Here is a 22481-nt window from a genome sequence, read left to right as displayed (position 1 = left end):
ATCCCATCCTTGTAGGAGTCGTCATGGAGGGTGCATGGAGACCCCCCACATATGCAACTGTCTGTGTCATGAGTTTTGCTATCCTGCCAGTGATTTGTATATATGTTTATATAGGATGGATGTATCATTCCATCTGCCCCACCACTCCAGATGTGATCCCCAGGAAGAGAGGTGCTTGTGTGAGAATAACATATACCTATGGTTGGCAAAGTTGTAATGAGGCTTTGGGGCTTTGTGATACAGAGGAAATTCTGAGCTCAGCTTACACTCTCATGGGTACATTTTGAGCTCCCTAAAGGGATTCAAACTGCAGGCTCCTGTCACATCCAGTGCCTTTCCTCTGACTGGCCAATAAACTCCCTGTCAGACCCTGTTCTCTTGTGACCCACACTTTTGTTGGGGTCATCTGCCTCTTTAGGTGCTCCATCTTGGTGCTTTCCTTTTAAAACAACCTGAGTACACTCACTTTCCCCAGGTTCTGTTGTCAACCATGGTAAATACAGACTTTTCTTCTGCATGTGGCGTTAAGTGCAGTATACTTTTATGCCATTCCTCTTATTGCATCTTTTGGCTGGACATTTTCAGCTGTAGATACTTGGCTTCATTTGCATGAATCAGACATTAGTTCTTGTGTCTTGCTAACTGCAGAAGTCATGAGTCAAGTGTTTCTAAGCTCCTTTTCACTTGATTAAGGTCAGAGGGAAGCTATCTTTATTCTCATGACAGTGGAGAAAATGCCCACCACTGTCCCTTTCCCAGGGTCCACATGTCCACCTTGGAAGACAGTCCTTTCTTCTACAGGGCAGCTGCATCTCTAGCTTCTCTTCCTATGTGATACCCATACTAGTATCTGTCTCCGTTTACCTGAAGGGTCCATGGGTGCAGCTTCTGTCTGGGCATTAGACTTCCCCTAAATATATAGGCTTTTGTGGCCCTCTCTTCTGTTGACGTTTTCTTTCTCTTTAGGCACTGGTCTTGGTGCTTTTGTTTTAAGACAAACTTAGTCCACTAAGTTTAGCAGGGTTCACATGTTGACCATGGAAAACACAGTCCTTTCTTATGCAGGTGGTAAAAAAGCACTGTGTTCTGTGCCAGCCTTTATATTATACCTTCTGATCTGGGCAGTTTCTGCCCCAGGTTCTCAACTTCGTTTGCATGAGTCACACTCTAGTCCCACTGTTCCTCTAACTCCAGGGGACATACGTCAAGCTTTCTGAAGCTGTTTGTCATTTGCTTGAGGCGGGGGGAAGTAATCTTCGTTCCTCCTTCGTGAGGGTGGAGAAAATGCCCACCAGTTTTGCTTCCTCCGGGTCCACGTGTCGACCTTGGAGAACCTTCCTTTCTGCTGCAGCTGGTGGAAGTGCAGTTCTCTTCCATGTCAGCCTCCTTCTGTCTTTCTGGGCAAGGGCCGCTCCAGCCCCAGCTACTTTTTCTGCATGAGCCAGACACGAGGCTCTGTGTTGTTCTAGCTCCAGGGAGCAGAAGTGAAGGTTTCGGAAGCTGTTGCCCTTGGGTCAGCCATTGCAACCGCATCTCCACGAGGCAGTTTTCTCACCCACTCAGGGTCTGTCGAGACATGGGCATTTCTGCCCTTCTAACGCTTGAGTACAGAGCTGCGGAATTGAAAACCACTAAGCTGCAGTCTAGAGGTGCCTCCTCCATGATGGGATATCCTACAACTTGCATCGAGGTCATTTGCCCCCTTTTGTTGCCCTGTCATCAGTTTGGTGTGGAGGACAAGGGTCATGGGGAGCTGACAGTTTTGCCTCGTTCCTTTTTTTTTGATGTCTTTGTAAGGATTAAAATGTCAAAATGTAAAAGTGGCCTTTGTATTTTTGGTGGGATAATAATTTGAGCCTTGGCCTTGGCCTTGCATGTCTCTGTGCGTGAGTTGCCAAACTTGGCACTGATGTGTGGCTGAGAAAAGTTATGATGCCCTTTTCCTAGGCAAGAGGCCACCCTGGACAGGTTACTGCCCAAGATAGATTCCACTGCATCTGGTAGCACATACTCTCACCTGCCAGTGGGTGAGAGGAGGATAGGGTCTCCCCACTAACGGATTGCCTGTTCCATGTTAGGAGAGATGATGCACCTAGGATCTGTGGTCCTTAGGATCCTATGGCTGGGTTAGCGGATGAGATAAGACTCTCTAATCTGGGTGTACAGCGAGAGGAGGTTAGGAGAAATCAAGGCTCCCCAGATCTGGTAGAGCAGTGCAGGCCAGGTTATGAGAGGTATAGCTCCCTGGGATCTGGTAGTGCACCCTTATCTCCATGGTCGGTGAGGAGGGGAACATAAGGGTTCTCCCTCTGTCCAACCTCTTTCGAGGTGTGTGGGCTGGTTTAGGGTAAGGTAGGTTCTCTAGGATTGGATAGTGTCTGCTACCTGTTGAAAAAAGTTTGGAGGGTTAGGTAGGAAGAGGTGGGATTGGCATCACCTGTCTGTTTGGTGTCTAGTTATTGATAAAAGTACGTTTGTTGAGCCCCATAGAATGGCCAAACGTGTGTGCAAACCTGTGCTTACTAGTGCCAGTTGCACTTCCTGCCCCCCTTACCCCTTATTTCCTGGGCTCCCAGCCAAGGAGAGTTAGATGGTTTCCTGGAAGCTGGTGTTGTGGTGTCCGTGTAAAACACCCGTGGTTTCTGTTTCTGAGAAACAGGTTGAATGCATCTGAGAGAACTTGCAGTAAAAAGATAAAAACTTAAAAGTGATTTTGTCATTGAGAGGCCTGTGAGCCAGTTCATTGTCTATACTATGTAACAATATGTCATTGGTATTGAAATGTGTTACACGTTTGAATTTTGAATGTCCATATGGTATCAGAAAAATTTGTCTGATATCCAAAGTTTTCACTGTATAATGATGTTGATTGGTGAGTTAAAGGTGTCATTTTCTATTGCCTTGCATGCCCACCAGCAAGGGAGTCTTACGATCCCCAATGAAAGTCAGGGCCTGTCTGTCAACTACAGTACTTAAAATAATGTAAATGGGCTCACACACTGAATCTTGCATGGAAAGAACCACTGTTTTCTTTCACAAACTAAAGAATTCTATGTTTCTGAGAGGACACTTGTTGCTCCTACAAAACTGCTGCAGTAGTGGCCTGTTTGTCTTATAATCTTAAAGAGGCAAGAATACCTGGGGCTTTCCCACTTGCTTTTCACAGATTGACTCTATGGGATTTTATTTTTATTTTATTATTATTATTATTTTTTATCTTTTGGCTGTGCCGTGCAGTATGTTGGATCTTAGTTCCCCGACCAGGGATCGAACTCGTGCCCCCTGTGTTGGCAGTGTGGAGTCTTTTTTTTTTTTTTCCGAGTTTTTTTTTTATTAGTTTCTTCTTTATAACAAAGTGAATCAGTCACACATATACATCTGTTCCCACATCCCTTCCCTCTTGCGTCTCCCTCCCTCCCACCCTCCCTATCCCACCCCTCCAGGCGGTCACAAAGCACCAAGCTGATCTCCCTGTGCTATGCGGCTGCTTCCCACTATCTATCTACCTTACGTTTGGTAGTGTATATATGTCCATGCCTCTCTTTCGCTTTGTCACAGCTTACCCTTCCCCCTCCCCATATCCTCAAGTCCATTCTCAGTAGGTCTGTGTCTTTATTCCTGTTTTACCCCTAGGTTCTTCATGACATTTTTTTCCCTTAAATTCCATATATATGTGTTAGCATACGGTATTTCTCTTTCTCTTTCTGACTTACTTCACTCTGTATGACAGACTCTAGGTCTATCCACCTCATTACAAATAGCTCAGTTTCGTTTCTTTTTATGGCTGAGTAATATTCCATTGTATATATGTGCCACATCTTCTTTATCCATTCATCTGATGATGGACACTTAGGTTGTTTCCATCTCCGGGCTATTGTGAATAGAGCTGCAATGAACATTTTGGTCCATGTCTCTTTTTGAATTATGGTTTTCTCAGGGTATATGCCCAGTAGTGAGATTGCTGGGTCATATGGTAGTTCTATTTTTAGTTTTTTAAGGAACCTCCATACTGTTCTCCATAGCGACTCATGCAAATGAGTCGGGAATTCACATTCCCACCAACAGTGCAAGAGTGTTCCCTTTTCTCCACACCCTCTCCAGCATTTATTGTTTCTAGATTTCTTGATGATGGCCATTCTGGGCAGTGTGGAGTCTTAACCACTGGACCACCAGGGAAGTCCGACTCCATGGGATTTTAAACTCTCTTTTCCTGGAGGCTGATAAGGTCACAGTGCCCTCTTGGAAAAATACAGATGAGATCCCACAGGTTGACTAGCTAAGTATGGGACAGGACTTGGGGGGCAGTAGCAGATCTCATTGATAAGTTGTCTTGTGACAAGGGGCAGTCAGTCATGCAGAAATGTACTGAGGTATATAAGTAAAAAGTAGGAAAGAAGTCATATTAGGGATAGATTTGTACAAATGCCCAGTGAGACTGACTATATGTGTTTGGGCCCTTGGCTAACAGATGATGGTGCCCCGCCAGTCATGCTGGAGGACAAGGAGTGGAGATTACCTGGTCGTCTAATGACTGACCCCACTTTCAAGGTCAGTCTGGCCATGATATCCTTGCTAACGACAGGTGGAAGATCAACTAGAAAACCTTGCTGAGATTGATGCTATTCAGGAGGATGATTATTCAGTGCTTTCAACATCACCTTTCTACCCATACCTTACTTCTTTCAACAAAAAGAGGTCCAGGGTAAAGTTCAAGGGCTCTCCGTCTGTAAGAGTGATTGGCAGCTTTATGCACTGCTTAAAGTGTGTTGGGGAATTGACTGTACCTTGGTTGCCAGATCATTCTGGCAATTTTGAACACTGGGAACTATGCTGTGTAGAAGCCCCTGATGTCATGGTCAAGGTTTGCACTTACTGGATTTGGAAATAATTCTCAGACTGAAGAATGAGCTTATCTGAGTTTATAGGTGGGTCCTTTCTGGCCATTACACATGCCGGGTGTTGTAGCTGGTATGGGTGAGTGTATTGTGGGAAGAATTGGGTTAAGTATGTGTAATTTTTCTCTTGATTATAAGGGATGTTCACCCAATGGCGAAGTGCCACGATAGAACAGTGGTGCTGGGACGAGTAGATAACCGGGAGCCATGATATACCAGTAAAGCAGTGTATGATGCTAGGTTGTGAAGGTGGAGTTGGGTGAAAGGAGGTCCTTATACTGATCATGGAACACATGGAGGCAGAGGTGCTTAAAGATACTATACCACCCTAAAATAGCCCTGAATTATCCATGAAAAAAGCCAAGAAAGTACTAGATGCCTCACTGTACCATACAGCAGCCTCAGTGAGGAGCAGTCCTCCTTGCACCTAAGCTTCCAGGTTTCATAATGATCACAGGTCCTGTGTGCAGACTGAGAAGCCTGGTTTGTAATGGTGGGCACGCTCATGCTTTCTTCAAGTCCCAGTGCATCCATGGGGTCAGGGCCTATTTACCTTCACTGGTTCTCAGGTCACAATATATGTTCAATGTGCTGCCTCACAAAGATCTAAAACTGATTTTTCTCCAGGCTGGGACATAGAAAAGATTGAAACCTCAGCCACGTTGTCTTGGTAACATTACGTGGGTGACAATATTCTGAATCAAAAGGCTAAGGACAACATACCGTTTGTCTTAGGTAGGCAGTCCAGTATCTGAGTAACCAGAGCTTGAAGATTAACCCTATAAGAATCAGCAGCCAGGGACTGCCCTGGTGGCTCAGTGGTTGGGAATCCGCCTGCCAATGCAGGGGACATGGGTTCGATCCCTGGTCCGGGAAGATCCCACACGCCACAGAGCAACTAAGCCTGTGCACCACAACTACTGAGCCTGCGCTCTAGAACCGACGAGGCACAACTACTGAGCCTGCGCTCTAGAGCCCGCGAGCCACAACTACTGAGCCTATGTACCACAACTACTGAAGCCCGCATGCCTAGAGCGCATGCTCTGCAACAAGAGAAGCCACTGGAATGAGAAGCCTGCACACCACAACAAAGAGTAACCCCCGCTCGCCACAACTGGAGAAAGCCTGCACGCAGCAACGAAGACTCAACACAACCAAAAATAAATAAATAAAAAATAAATAAATTAAAAAAAAGAATCAGCAGCCAACCTCCCAAGCATAGTTCTTGGAAACCATGTGGTCTGATGTCTACAAACAATCGATGAGTCTATTCAGTAAAAGCAAATGTCCTAAAAATTTCTAGAAGACCACATTTTGCACAGCTTATGATAAGCTTGTTCAGTACTGGATGTGCTTTACATCTCATATAAGGATCCTGCTCAGCCCATGACATTATACATCTTAAAGTGCATCTAATTTGACCAGCAACCTGTCTCAGGACTCTCCAACAAGCTGTACAGAGCATGATTCCATTCAGGCAAGTACTGTGCAGTACTTCTGAGGGAAAGTGTCTGTGACTGACATTTATACCAAGTAGAGCCTGTGGCAAAAAGATGTGGCCACTAGACAAGGGCACCCTTTGGGATTTGTTTGTGGCCCTTGCTGAAACTGCTACAATATCCCCCATTTGAAAGACTGCTGCTCACCTATTGTGGATGCCCCTGGGTACTGAGAGAGTAAAAAAGTAAGAGCAGGTGTTGTTACCCCCTGACTTTTCCCATACCATGGGGTGGCTCCCAAATGAGACCACCAACGAAGTGAGTGTTGCCTAGGAAATATCCACCTTATGTGAGGGTGGTAAATTTAGCAAAGAAGTAAACTAGGCATTAATGGTGTCACACAGGTGCAAGAAGAAGTCACTGTCTAGATATGACTGTGTCAGATGCAGAGACTTTGCCAACATCTCACCTTCTGGTGGCAGTGGAGGAAATCTATGCAACGACTCTTAGTTGGACTGTGTATGTGACAGTATGTCAGCACTTTGGCCTTCTGGTAGCTTCAGTACACCCCAGTTTCTGAGGATGCCTGGATATGGTTCATGAAAACATCAGCAAAGTTAAAGGCAGATGGGTCATAGTGGGCTGTGGAAGATTTACAACCTAACAAAAAACTGCTTGCATCTGTGCATGGGAAAGGCGATTCTACACAATGGATGAAGTGATGGGGTGCAGTGCTAGCCCTGGGCAACACCGCCCCAAGTTCACCTGGATATATTTTGACTAACTCTTGGGCAAGGACCCATGGATTGACAGTGTTGGCTGGTGTTAGGCTGGATGATCAAGTCTGGATGATCAAGTCTCAGCCCCTGTGGGGACAAAAATTATTATCGTATTGCCCAAGATGCTCACCTCCTATTTCTGGCCCTTGTGCATACCCATGGATAAAGACCCTTCAAGAATGAAAGTCAGGGCTTCCTTGGTGGCGCAGTGGTTGAGAGTCCGCCTGCCGATGCAGGGGACGCGGGTTTGTGCCCCGGTCCGGGAAGATCCCACATGCCGCGGAGCGGCTGGGCCCGTGAGCCATGGCCACTGAGCCTGAGCGTCCGGAGCCTGTGCTCCGCAACGGGAGAGGCCACAACAGTGAGAGGCCCACATACCGCAAAAATAAAACAAACCAAAAAAAAAAACAGCTAACCATAGTCATTAAATAATGGAGTAGATAATTCTAAGGTACTAATTAGTAAACAATTAGGTTATCCTTGATAACTTCATTCACTGCTTTCTTTTAAAGGGAATCTGAGTACACTCACTTTCATGGGGTTCTCATGTCAACCATGAAAAATACAGACCTTTTTTCTGTATGTGGTGGAAGTGCAGTTCACTTTCCGTCAACTCTCTTGTTGTATATTTTGGCCTGGCATTTTCAACCTTAGATTCTTGACTTCATTTGCATGAGTCAGACATTACTTCCTGTATCTCCTGTCAAGCTTGTGTTAATCTTGGAAAACACAATTGATGCTTCTGCAGGACAGCTCTATCCTCAGCTTCTCTTCCCACTTGACTGGATTTTATTATATGAAGAAAATCCAAAATAATTGACAAAAAAGCTCCTGGAACTAATAAGAGTTTATAGCAAGATTATAGCAATGTCAAAAGTCTGATACAACCTGACTTCAACACTTAACTATAAAGCTACAATAATAAAAATAATGTGGTATTGGCCAAAGAATAGGCAGATAGATCAATGGAATGTAACAAGAGAACTCAGAATTAGACTCACATAAATATAGTGAACAAAGGAGCAAAGGCAATATAATGGAGCAAAGCTGGTCTTTTCAATAAATGGTGCTGGAAAAACTGGACATTCACATGCAAAAAATGAATCTAGATACAGACCTTATACACCTCAGAAAAATTAACTCAAAGTGGATCACAGACCTAAATGTAAAACTCCTAGAATAAAACAGAAGAAAACCTAAATGACCTTGGGTATGATGGTGACTTTTTAGGTATAACACCGAAGGCATGATCCCTGAAAGAAATAATTACTAAGCTGGACTTCATTAAAATTAGAAACTCCTTCTCTGTGAAAGACATTGTCAAGAGAATGAGGAGATAAGTCGCAGAATGGGAGAAAATATTTGTGAAAGACACATCGGATAAAAGACTATTATCCAAAATATACAAAAGTTCTTAAAACTCAATCATAAGAAAATAAACGGCCCTATTAAAAAGTTGGTAAAAGATCTGAAAAGATACTTCACCAGGGAAGATTTACAGATAGCAAGTGAGCATTTGAAAAGATGTTCAGTATCACATATCATTAGGGAGCTGCAAATTAAAACAACAGTGAGATAATATTGCACATATATTAGAATGGCCAAAATCTGGAACACTGACAACACCAAATGCTGACGAGGATATGGAGCAATAGGAACTCTCATTCACTGATGGTCGGAATGTAAAATGGTACAGCCACTTTGGACAGGTTGGTAGTTTCTTACAAAACTAAATATACTCATCGTACAGTCTAGCAGTTGCGCTCCTTGGTATTTACCCAAAGCTGTTGAAAACTTATGTTCACACAAAGACATGCACATGGTATTTATAGCAGTTTTTTTCTTAATTGTCAAACTGGGAAGAAATCAAGATGTCCTTCAGTAGGTGAATGGGAAAACTGTGGTATATTCAGACAATGGATTATTATTCAGTGCTTAACAGAAATGAGCTATCATGCCATGAAAAGACATGGAGGAAAGTTAAATATATATTACTAGGTGAAAGAAGCCAATCTGAAAAGCCCACATACTGTATTATTCCAACTCTATGACATTCTGGAAAAGGCAAAACTATGGAGACAGTAAAAGAATCAGTGGTTGCCAGGATTTAGTGGAGAGGAAGATATGAATAGGCAGAGTACACGGGATTTGGGGGTAGTGACACTATTTTGTTTGACACTGTTATGGCATACAAATGTCATTATACATTTGTTGACGCTCATAGTATGTATAGTACCAAGAGTGAATCCTGATGTAAAATACAGTCTTTGAGTGATAATGATATGTCAGTGTAGGTTCGTTGATTGTAACACAGGTACCACTCTGGTGGAAAATGTTGATAGTGGTGGAGGTTGTACATGGGGGCACAGGGGGTAGATGGGAATTCTCTGTACTTTCCACTTAGTTTTTCTGTGAACCTACACTTCTAGAAGTGATTGGCTTAAGAACTTCTAGAAAACCAGGTTTTGCAAAGCATATGGTAAGCTTGTTCAGTTTGGATGCACTTATATATAACACGTGAATCCAGCTCATCTCATTACATAAGACTACTTGAAAGGCATCCACACTGACCAAGAACATGACCTAGAAACATTCCAACAAGCTTTTCAGACCACATTTCCACTTGGGTAAATCACCCATGAAGCACGTTTGGAGTGAAACTGTCGCTGACTGACATTTTTGCAAACTGGAACCAGTGTCAAAATGATGTATCCACTAGGCATTGGCACCTTTTGAGATTTGTTTTGATTCTTGCCTGAAACTACCACCTGATCTACCCCGTTTGAAAGACTGTTTCAGGCTTATTAGTCGTGTTAGTGGACATCAAGATAGTAACAAAGCAAGAGCAGATGTTGTAGTTACTACTTCCCTTCATGGGATGTATCCCAAATGAAAACATGAACAGAGTGGGTATTCTCCAAGAAACATCCACTTTTAAGTGGAAGTGGTGTATCCAGTGAAGAAATAAACCAGGCATTAATGGTGTTTCAGCAGAACAGGAAATGATGTAGTGTTACCTTCTAGATTTGGCTGTCTGATGTGCAGGGGCTCTGCCAGCATCTCTGGGAGCTCTATTACAAACAGGTTTATGAGGATGCCTGGGTCTGGTTTAGTTAAGTTAAAGGCAGATGTCTTGCAGTTGTCTGCAGTAGCTTACAACCCTGGTAAAAACTACATCTGTGAATGGAAAAGGGCATTCTGCTCAATAGGTGGAGATACGGGCTGTGCTTTTTATTTTGGAAAAATAACCCCCAAAATGCACTTTGTTACATTTGATTGACTCCTAGCCAGGGGCCCTTGGGTTGACAGTATGGACTGACTCCTAGCAGGGCGATGACTAGATGATCAAGTCTCAGCCTCTCTGGAGACGAACTTTATCAGCACATTGCGAAAGGCACCTCCTTTATGTGTCCCTTGTGCATACACAGGGATAAGAGTCATTTGTGGATGAAAAATCAGTGAAATCAACAAGCACATAGCATCAGTACCTGCATTGCCCAGGTTAGGACCATGGTCACCTGGATAGACTATGCATCAAGGCATAGTTATCCATCTACAACTTGGGACCTGGTCCAAAACCAAGACTCACTGACTCCAGCATATCAGGCCAAGGAGCCTGGAAATGTGTGCAGAGTGTCAGCTGCCCAGTGGAGTGTGTGTGTGTGGGGTTATCTCTGGTTCCCAAAGTCAGAAGTGCCAGAACTGGTATAGGTGATGTACAATATTATATAAGTTTCAGTTGTAATACAACATAGTGATTCATAATTTTTAAAAGTTAGACTCCATTTATAATTATAAAATATTGGCCATATTCCCCATGTTGTACAATATATCCTTATAGCTTATTTTATACCTAACAGTTTGTACCTCTTATTCCCCTGCCTCTATGTTGCCCCTCTCTCCTTCCCTCTCCCCACTGGTAACCACTAGTTTGTTCCCTATATCTGTGAGTCTGCCACCTTTTTGTTATATTCACTAGTTTGTTATATTTTTTAGATTCCAAATATAAGTGATACCATACAGTATTTGTCTTTCTCTGTCTGACTTATTTCACTTAGCATAATGCCCTCCAAGTCCATCCATGTTGCTGCAAATGGCAAATTTCATTCGTTTTTATGGCTGAGTAGTATTCCATTGTATATATATACCATATCTTCTTTATTCTTTTATCTGTTGATGGTCACTTAGGTTGCTTCCATATCTTGGCAATTGTAAATAATGCTGCTATGAACATTGCGGTGCACGTATTTTTTCGAATTAGGGTTTTTGTTTTTTTTCCGGATTATATACTCAGGAATGGAATTGTCGGGTTATGTGGTAGTTCTATTTTTAGTTTTTTGAGAAACCTCCATACTCTTTTCCACAGTGGCTGCACCACTTTACATTCCCACCAACAGTGTACAAGGGTTTCCTTTTCTCCATATCCTTGTCAACATTTGTTTTTTGTTTTCTTTTTGATGATAGCCATTCTGACAAGCGTGAGGTGGTATCTCGTTGTGGTTTTAATTTGCATTTCTCTTATGATTAGTGATTTTGAGCAACTTTATGTGCCTATTTGCCATCTTTATGTCTTCTTTGAAAAAAAGTCTATTCAGGGCTTCTACCCATTTTTTAATGTTTGATTTTTTGATGTTGAGTTTTATGAGCTATTTATATATGTTGGACATTAATTGGTCATATCATTTGCAAATGTTTTCTCCCATTCAGTAAGTTGTCTTTTCGTTTTGTTGATGGTTTCCTTTGCTATGCAAAAGTTTTTAAGTTTAATTAGGTCCCGTTTGTTTATTTTTACTTTTATTTCTTTTATTTTGGGAGACAGATCAAAGAAATATATTGCTATGATTTACACTATATCAAAGAGTGTTCCACCTGTGTTTTCTTCAGGAGTTTTACAGTTTCCAGTCTTACGTTTAGGTCCTTAATCCATTTTGACTTTGTTTTTGTATATGGTGTTAGAGAATGTTCTGATTTCATTCTTTTACATGTAGCTGCCCAGTTTTCCCAGCACCACTTACTGAAGAGACTGTCTTTTCCCCATTGTATATTCTTTCCTCCTTTGTTGTAGATTAATCGACCATAAGTGTGTGGGTTTATTTCTGGGCTCTCTATTCTGTTCAATTGATTTATGTGTCTGTTTTTGTGCTAGTACCATACTGTTTTGATTACTGTAGCCTTGTAGTATAGTCTCAAGTCGGGGAGAGTGATTTTCCTCCAGCTCTGCTCTTCTTTCTCAAGATTGTTTTGGCTATTCAGTGTCCAATTTTTTTTAATGTGGTAAAATGCATAACATAAAATTTACCATCCTAATCATTTTTAACTGTACTATTCGGTGGTGTTAAGTACATTCACATTGTTGTGCTGCCAACGCCACTATCCATCTCCAGAACACTTTCTATCTTATAAAACTGAAACTCTTTACCCATTAAAGAAGATCTCCCCATAGTCCCCTTCCCCCAGCCCCTGGAAACCACCATTCTACTTTCTGTTTCTATGATTTTGACTACTCTAAGTACTTCCATATAAATGGAATCAGACAATATTTGTATTTTTGTGACTGGATTATGTCACTTAGCGTAATGTCCTCAAGGTTCATTCATGGTGTAGCATAAGTCAGAATTTCCTTCTTTTAAAGGCTAAGTAATATTCCATTTTATGTATATACCACATTTTGCTTACTCATTGCAACCCACTTGGGTTGCTTTCACATTGTAGCTACTATGAATAATATTGCTATGAACATGGATTTACAGATATCTCTTTGAGACTCTGCTTTCAATTCTTTTGGGTATATATACCCAGAAGTGGAACTGCTGGATCTTATGCCAGTTCTATTTTTAATTCTTTGAGGAAATGCCATACTGTTTTCTGAAGCGACTGTCCCATTTTACATTCCCACCAACAGTTCACTAGGGGTCCAATGTCTCTACATTCCTGGCCAACACTTGTTATTTTCTGTCTTTTTTTTTTTTTTGAGTAGCCATCTTAATGCGTATGTGGTGGCATCTCATTGTATTTTTCATTTGCGTTTCCCTAATGATTAGTGATGTTAAGCATCTTTCATGTGCTTATTAGTCATTTGTATACCTTCTTTGGAGAGTTGCTTATTCAAGTCCTTTGTCCATTTTTTTTTTTTTTTTTTTTTTTTTTTTTGCGGTACGCGGGCCTCTCACTGCTGTGGCCTCTCCCGCTGCAGAGCACAGGCTCCGGACGCGCAGGCTCAGCGGCCATGGCTCACGGGCCCAGCTGCTCCGTGGCATGTGGGATCTTCCCAGACCGGGGCACAAACCTGTGTCCCCTGCATCGGCAGGCAGACTCTCAACCACTGCGCCACCAGGGAAGCCCTCCTTTGTCCATTTTTTAATTGGTGGTTGTTGTTGAGCCTACCCTATGATTTTTATGCTCCCCTGTTTTTCATCTTATTTCTCTGACTGTTTCTTCTCTGACTTGTCTCTCTCTTCCCACCCTCTAAGATTTGGTGTCTTCCAAGGATCTGTCTTTTAAAAAAAAAAATCAATCAATTAATTAATTAATTAATGTATAGCTGCGTTGGGTCTTCATTGCTGTGCGTGGGCTTTCACTATTTACAGTGAGCAGGGGCTACTCTTCATTTTGGTGAGTGGGCTTCTCACTGCGGTGGCTCCTCTTGTTGTGGAGCATGGGTTCTAGATGCGCGGGCTTCAGTAGTTGTGGCGCACAGGCTTAGTTGCTGTGCAGCATGTGGGATCTTCCCGGACCAGGGATCAAACTTGTGTTCCCTGCATTGGCTGGTGGATTCTTAACCACTCTGCCACCAGGGAAGTCCCCAAGGATCTGTCTTTATACTCCTTGTCTCTGGTCCCTCCTTTGCCAAGTCTTGCCAGTGTGAAGATGATATCTCCATCCATATTTCATCTCTTGATATCTCACATTTGCTTCCAGCTCCCTGCTCTAACATCTCCACTTGTTCATTTTTCTCTTATGTGAAATTCTAGATGGGAACTCTAGAGTTGGTTGTTGGGCTGCTGTCTTGTGACTCTGCCATCTTCCTTCACGTTGTCAGGGATTGCTCACCACCACGTCCAGCCTGTAGGAGGGGGGAGAAAGGGAAGGGGCTAAGGTTTGTTGCAGGGGCCCTAGACATTTGCTCAGGTAAAACTTCTAATTATATAAAAGAAAGTAAGTGTGAATGTTGATAACCACCAGAAGAAGGAGCCCACAGACCTTGGCCTACTGCATCTTCTGTGGGTTCTGAGTCCTGAAGGAAGACTCAACACACAGAGCACTGGTTGGAACAATGTTTTTCTCACAGAAAGGACAAGAGACACAGCAAGATCAGCATGTGTAGTGTGTGCCAGTCTCTTGTGGCCATCAAGTCCCTCAGGATAACTGACACAGGATGATGGACTGCATGCACCCCTCTTGTGCTGCAGGTGAAGACCCCATTCTCTTCCTGATGGTGGGTGGAGGTGTGAGGGTTGGGGAGCAGATGTACTGGTGGGGCAGGCCAGGTGCCACATGACGCACATGCTTAAGCTATACAAGGAAGTTTATGGTTTACCCAGAACAGGGGAGAATCATTCAGGGGAAAAGTTTCTTCCTGGAAAGAATCTGGGGCCACATGGCAGCTTAGCACCCCAGCTTCTATTTAGGGGAATGCTTTAGGGCCAGGGCACTTACTGGGCAATCTTGAGGTGGGGGGCAATGGGTCATGCAATGGTCATTTACACAATAGTATTCTAACCAAATTTGGAGTAGATTAGAGAATTATTAGAGCTGCTCCTTCTCTATCAACTGTTGTCCTCAGGACAGATAAATCTGAAGGGTCATCTCATTACAATAGTGTCTTACTTGTGGTTCCTTTTCTTCTTTCTGTTGTCCTTGACTAATAACTTTAAACATCCCAGTTATTTTAATAGATATTTAAACTTTATGCTACTTGGGAAATTGTTAGTTCAGTTCAAAGCTATTCAGAGGTGGTGTCCATTGCATAGCACCACAGTGGATAGGGCTCTGGTCAAGATGGCACCGCGGACATCTCTTGCACGTTTTTTCAGTATGTTCCCTGGGGATGGGAGCTTTGACATGGAGGAGGATCCAAGTGAAGATACTTGTAGTGCTGGAGTGTAAATCCTTGTGAAAATATCCTTGTCTGGGAATCTGTCTCGTCAGTACAAACCTTTGCCTGTGATGTAGTAAATGCCATGCAGTATTCTGTAGCCAGATTCAAGGGGACCATGAGGACTGGGAAAATAAATCCTGATGCCAGAAATATGACTAAATGCTCATTTCACAATACATACACTCCTCTAGTATAATGTTCTTCTTTTAGAATGCAAGCTTGAGGAAAGAAACCTTAGCTGAGAAAGTTCTCAGAGAGAGAATCATATGTGCTTTAGGCTCATCTGTATGACTGTGACTACTGAGGGCATAGGAAGGGACACTGATAAAGCCCTTTTATACTCTAGAATAGTGAAAGCAACATGATCAGTGCTGTGGAGCATAGTGTTTGCTACACATTTGTCCTCCATCAGTGATGATATGGCACATTCATAATTTGGTTTTTCAGTTCTTGTCTTCTACCGGGACTTCTTTGCCATGTTCAAGAAGAATGTAATTAGCATGACCAGACATATTTGATGTGCTCTACATGACATCAGCACCCTAGAGGAGAAGTCTGGCAATAAAATTACATGTTATGTAGAATAGGAGCAAGCTGGGACTGAGGATACAATACCGATTTGCATGAGAACCAAGTCTGAGCATAAACTTAGGTGGAGTATGATTCTTGACCCTTCCCCCTGATCAGTTTGTGAATGATTATCAAAATAGTTTTTATTTTATTTTAAATGGGAAAAAGTGCAATAATGTGCTTTCAGAAGACTTTTCCTCTCTTTCTATTGATATATTGTCCCTTACACTTATTCCTTGTATGTTAAGAATTTTGGATCAAATAGCAAGAAGTTTTACTTTTACAACCACAAATTCATGTAACCAAGAATCAGAGAAAAGTAATGAAGTAGAATGACTATTAAAGTGAAAAATGTTTCCGTGCAAAACTTAATAGTTCCACTAGATGGTAGCAAACAGTTACATTTTATACCTTTACAGTGACTGTGTTATTTATACAATGCTCAGTTTTCTAAAATTAGAAAGACAATTCTCAAAAAGGAAAATTCTATCTGAAATACTGCTTCCTTTGGAGAGGGTAGAGCACAGTTGAGTTCAAATCTATAAAAGAAAGTTCTTATAAAACTTCTGTTTCCTAATAAAGTAGTCTCTGTTCAGATGGCAAGAAAACACCAGTTCCAGGCCTGGTTCTTGGTGACTTTGGACTCACACTGGATAAAATTTTGCAGAAAAATGTGAGTCCTTTATGACTGTTTCTCCTAATGTTATACAATGTGTATGCTTAGAAATGATTTCCATGGTGGGCCATGAAGTTGTTTGTGTTGAATAAAATTTGAAATTACAGAGAACACTTAGAGGAGGTAAATTTGACAATGGAATAAAAGTATAAATAAACATTTACAAACAAGATTTTATCTGCTTTTGACCTATTTCCTACAGACTCTTCATTAGTTTTGCCAAGCAGAATCTCCTACCGGTAGTCTGTTATGGTGGTTCATGATTTAACTAAGGGTAACCTAATTGAAAATAGACACTTCAAAGGAGGGATAAAATTGAAGGAAGTAAATGAGTGGTATTCCATAATATGTACGCACAACAGTTCGTTTAATCATTTGCCCATTGAGAGACATTTGGGCTATTTTCAGTTTTTGGCTGTTACAAAGAAAGTTGCTCTGAACATTCATGTACAGGTTTTTGCATGAGCATATTTTCCATTCCTCTGGGATAAATACCCAGGATTGCAATTACTGAGTGATATGGTAGTTACATGTTTAGTTTTAAAATAATCCATCAAATTTTTCCAGAGTGGCTGTACCATTTTATACTTCCACCAGCAACGTGTGAGTGATCCAGTTTCTCCACATGCTTCTCAGCATATGATTCTGTCATTATTTTATATTTTAGCCATTATGATAGTTATGTAGTGATATATATATATATATTTTAAAATAGTTATTTCTTGTTTTATAATTTTTATGGCCTCTTGTTCTTGCTTAATCTTAATGTAATATATTTTTCAAGGGTAATTACTGCATTTTTTTAAACATCTTTATTGGAGTATAATTGCTTTACAATGGTGTGTTAGTTTCTGCTTTATAACAAAGTGAATCAGTTATACATATACATATGTTCCCATATCTCTTCCCTCTTTCATCTCCCTCCCTCCCACCCTCCCTATCCCACCCCTCTAGGTGGTCACAAAGCACCAAGCTGATCTCCCTGTGCTATGCGGCTGCTTCCCACTAGCTATCTATTTTACGTTTGGTACTGTATATATGTCCATGCCACTCTCTCACTTTATCACAGCTTACCCTTCCCCCTGCCCATATGCTCAAGTCCATTCTCTAGTAGGTCTGTGTCTTTATTCCCATCTTGCCCCTAGGTTCCTCATGACCTTTTTTTTTTTCTTAGATTCCATATATATGTGTTAGCATACGGTATTTGTTTTTCTCTTTCTGACTTACTTCACTCTGTATGACAGACTCTAGGTCCATCCATCTCACTACAAATAACTCAATTTTGTTTCTTTTTATGGCTGAGTAATATTCCATTGTATATATGTGCCACATCTTCTTTATCCATTCATCTGTTGATGGACACTTAGGTTGCTTCAATGTCCTGGCTATTGTAAATAGAGCTGCAATGAACATTTTGGTACATGAGTCTTTTTGAATTACGGTTTTCTCAGGGTATATGCCCAGTAGTGGGATTGCTGGGTCATATGGTAGTTCTATTTGTAGTTTTATAAGGAACCTCCATAGTGTTCTCCATAGTGACTGTATCAATTTACATTCCCACCAACAGTGCAAAAGGGTTCCCTTTTCTCCACACCCTCTCCAGCATTGTTTGTAGATTTTTTGATGATGGCCATTCTGACTGGTGTGAGGTGATATCTCATGGTAGTTTTGATTTGCATTTCTCTAATGATTAATGATGTTGAGCATTCTTTAATGTGTTTGTTGGCAATCTGTATATCTTTTTGGAGAAATGTCTATTTAGGTCTTTTGCCCATATTTTTTTCTCTTTTTTTTTTGCGGCACGCGGGCCTCTCACTGTTGTGGCATATCCCGTTGCGGAGCACAGGCTCCGGACGCGCAGGCTCAGCGGCCATGGCTCATGGGCCTAGCCGCTCAGCAACGTGTGAGATCTTCCTGGACCGGGGCACGAACCTGTGTCCCCTGCATCGGCAGGCAGAATCTCAACCACTGCGCCACTAGGGAAGCCCCCTTCTGCCCATTTTTTGATTGGGTTGTTTGTTTTTTTGATATTGAGCTGCATGAGCTGCTTGTAAATTTTGGAGATTAATCCTTTGTCAGTTGCTTCATTTGCAAATGTTTTCTCCCATTCTGAGGGATGTCCTTTGGTCTTGTTTATGATTTCCTTTGCTGTGCAAACTTTTTAAGTTTTATTAGGTCCCATTTGTTTATTTTTGTTTTATTTCCATTTCTCTAGGAGGTGGGTCAAAAATGATCTTGCTGTGATTTATGTCATACAGTGTTCTGCCTATGTTTTCTTCTAAGAGTTTGCTAGTGTCTGGCCTTACATTTAGGTCTTTAATCCACTTTGAGTTTATTTTTGTGTATGGTGTTAGGGAGTGTTCCAATTTCATACTTTTACATGTGCCTGTCCAGTTTTCCCAGCACCATTTACTGAAGAGGCTGTCTTTTCTCCACTGCATATTCTCGCCTCCTTTATCAAAGATAAGGTGACCATATGTGCATGGGTTTATCTCTGGGCTTTCTATCCTGTTCCATTGATCTATCTTTCTGTTTTTGTGCCAGTACCATCCTGTCTTGATTACTGTAGCTTTGTAGTATAGTCTGAAGTCAGGGAGCCTGATTCCTCCTGCTCCGTTTTTCTTTCTCAAGATTGCTTTGGCTATTCAAGGTCTTTTGCGTCTCCATACAAATTGTGAAATTTTTTGTTCTAGTTCCGTGAAAAATGCAGGTGGTAGTTTGATAGGGTTTGTATTGAATCTGTAGATTGTTTTAGGTAGTAGAGTCATTTTCACAATGTTGATTCTTCCAGTCCAAGAACATGGTATATCTCTCCATCTATTTGTATCATCCTTAATTTCTTTCATCAGTGTCTTATAATTTTCTGCATACAGGTCTTTTGTCTCCTTAGGTAGGTTTATTCCTAGATATTTTATTCTTTTTGTTGCAGTGGTAAATGGGAGGGTTTTCTTGATTTCATTTTTAGATTTTTCGTCATTAGTGTATAGGAATGCCAGAGATTTCTGTGCATTAGTTTTGTATCCTGCTACTTTACCAAATTCATTGATTAGCTCTAATAGTTTTCTGGTTGCATCTTTAGGATTCTCTATGTATAGTATCATGTCATCTGCAAACAGTGACAGCTTTACTTCTTCTTTTCCGATTTGGATTCCTTTTATTTCCTTTTCTTCTCTGATTGCTGTGGCTAAAACTTCCAAAACTGTGTTGAGTTAGAGTGGTGAGAGTGGGCAACCTTGTCTTGTTCCTGATCTTAGTGGAAATGCTTTCAGTTTTTCACCATTGAGGACGATGTTGGCTGTGGGTTTGTCATATATGGCCTTTATTATGTTGAGGAAAGTTCCCTCTATGCCTACTTTCTGCAGGGTTTTTATCATAAATGGGTGTTGAATTTTGTCAAAAGCTTTCTCTGCATCTATTGAGATGATCATATGGTTTTTCTCCTTCAATTTGTTAATATGGTGTATCACGTTGATTGATTTGCATATATTGAAGAATGCTTGCATTCCTGGGATAAACCCCACTTGATCATGGTGTGTGATCCTTTTAATGTGCTGTTGGATTCTGTTTGCTAGTATTTTGTTGAGGATTTTTGCATCTATGTTTATCAGTGATATTGGCCTGTAGTTTTCTTTGTTTGTGACATCTTTCTGTGGTTTTGGAATCAGGGTGATGGTGGCCTCGTAGAATGAGTTTGGGAGTGTTCCTCCCTCTACTATATTTTGGAAGAGTTTGAGAAGGATAGGTGTTAGCTCTTCTCTAAATGTTTGATAGAATTTGCCTGTGAAGCCATCTGGTCCTGGGCTTTTGTTTGTTGGAAGATTTTTAATTACAGTTTCAATTTCAGTGCTTGTGATTGGTCTGTTCATATTTTCTATTTCTTCCTGGTTCAGTCTTGGAAGGTTGTGCATTTCTAAGAATTTGTCCATTTCTTCCAGGTTGTCCATTTCTTCCAGGTTGTCCATTTTATTGGCATAGAGTTGCTTGTAGTAATCTCTCATGATCCTTTGTATTTCTGCAGTGTCAGTTGTTACTTCTCCTTTTTCATTACTAATTCTATTGATTTGAGTCTTCTCCCTTGTTTTGTTGATGAGTCTGGCTAATGGTTTATCAATTTTGTTTATCTTCTCAAAGAACCAGGTTTTAGTTTTATTGATCTTTGCTATCGTTTCCATCATTTCTTTTTCATTTATTTCTGATCTGATCTTTATGATTTCTTTCCTTCTGCTAACTTTGGGTTTTTTTTGTTCTTCTTTCTCTAATTGCTTTAGGTGTAAGGTTAGGTTGTTTATTTGAGATGTTTCTTGTTTATTAAGGTAGGATTGTATTGCTATAAACTTCCCTCTTAGAACTGCTTTTGCTGCATCCCATAGGTTTGGGGTCGTCGTGTTTTCATTGTCATTTGTGTCTAGGTATTTTTTGATTTTCTCTTTGAATTCTTCAGTGATCTCTTGGTTATTAAGTAGTGTATTTTTTAGCCTCCATGTGCTTGTATTTTTTACAGATTTTTTCCTGTAATTGATATCTAGTCTCATAGCGTTGTTGTCGGAAAAGATACTTGATATGATTTCAGTTTTCTTAAATTTACCAAGGCTTGATTTGTGACCCAAGATATGATCTATCCTGGAGAATGTTCCATGAGCACTTGAGAAGAATGTGTATTCTGTTGTTTTTGGATGGACTATCCTATATATATCAATTAAGTCCATCTTGTTTAATGTATCATTTAAAGCTTGTGTTTCCTTATTTATTTTCATTTTGGATGATCTGTCCATTGGTGAAAGTGGGGTGTTAAAGTCCCCTACTATGAGTGTGTTCCTGTCGATTTCCCCTTTTATGGCTGTTAGTATTTGCCTTATGTATTGAGGTGCTCCTATGTTGGTGCATAATTATTTACAGTTGTTATATCTTCTTTTGGGTCGATCTCTTGATCATTATGTAGTGTCCTTCTTTGTCTCTTGTACGTCGTTATTTTAAAGTCTATTTTCTCTGATATGAGAATTGCTACTCCCGCTTTCTTTTGATTTCTATTTGCGTGGAATATCTTTGTCCATCCCCTCACTTTCAGTCTGTATGTGTCCCTAGGTCTGAAGTGGGTCTCTTGTAGGCAGCATATATATGGGTCTTGTTTTGTTTTTTTTTTGTGCCGTACGCGGGCCTCTCACTGTTGTAGCCTCTCCCGTTGCAGAGCACAGGCTCTGGACGCGGAGGCTCAGCGGCCATGGCTCACGGGCCCAGCCGCTCCGCGGCATGTGGTATCTTCCTGGACTGGGGCACGAACCCGCGTCCCCTGCATCAGCAGGCGGATTCTCAACCACTGCACCACCAGGGAAGCCCAAGGGGTCTTGTTTTTGTATCCATTCAGCCAGTCTATATCTTTTGGTTGGAGCATTTAATCCATTTACATTTAATATGTAGTGATTTTTAATTGTGGGTTTAATTTGCATTTCCATAATGGATAATGATGTTGAATATATTTTCATGTGTTTATCATCTCTGTATCCTCTTTATTGAATGTCTGTTAATTAGTTTTGCCTATTTTCTTTTTCTTTTTTTTTTTGTACACAGGCCTCTCACTGTTGTGGCCTTTCCCATTGCAGAGCACAAGCTCCGGACGCACAGGCTCAGCGGCCATGGCTCATGGGCCCAGCCGCTCCGCGGCATGTGGGATTTTCCCAGACCGGGCACCAACCCGTGTCTCCTGCATCAGCAGGCAGACTCTCAACCACTGTGCCACCAGGGAAGCCCAGTTTTGCCTATTTTCTAATTGAATTGTTTATATTTTCACTCTTTGAGTTTTTAGTGGTCTTCATATGTTGTAGATACCAGTCCTTTGTTAGATACGTGGCTTTCAAATTCTTTATCGCGGTCTGAAGCTTGTCTTTTCATTCTCTTAACAGATTTTTCACAAGGAAAATTTTAAATTTTGATGGGATCTATTTTATCAACTAAACTCTTTTACTAGATTTATTATCTGAGATTCAGCTTGTGGAGGAATCTATAGTAAGACAATTACTATAGATCTAT

The 22481-nt window shown here is 41.2% G+C and overlaps 1 protein-coding gene across 1 annotated transcript in view; it reads left to right on the top strand.

Annotated features, from left to right (window-relative positions):
• Window positions 1-4502: 4502 nt before the first annotated feature.
• Window positions 4503-22481, top strand: part of LOC309796612 (uncharacterized protein) — an 863921-nt gene continuing 845942 nt past the window's right edge. The window contains exon 1 of the mRNA XM_082609846.1: window positions 4503-4548. The gene's annotated coding sequence lies outside the window, so the exon portion shown is untranslated. The remainder of the gene's footprint in view (window positions 4549-22481) is intronic.

The sequence above is a fragment of the Mesoplodon mirus genome (genome assembly GCF_964341445.2).
Source record: "Mesoplodon mirus genome assembly, chromosome: X".
In the NCBI taxonomy this organism is placed as follows: domain Eukaryota; kingdom Metazoa; phylum Chordata; class Mammalia; order Artiodactyla; family Ziphiidae; genus Mesoplodon; species Mesoplodon mirus.
This window is presented reverse-complemented; position numbering and strand designations above follow the sequence as displayed.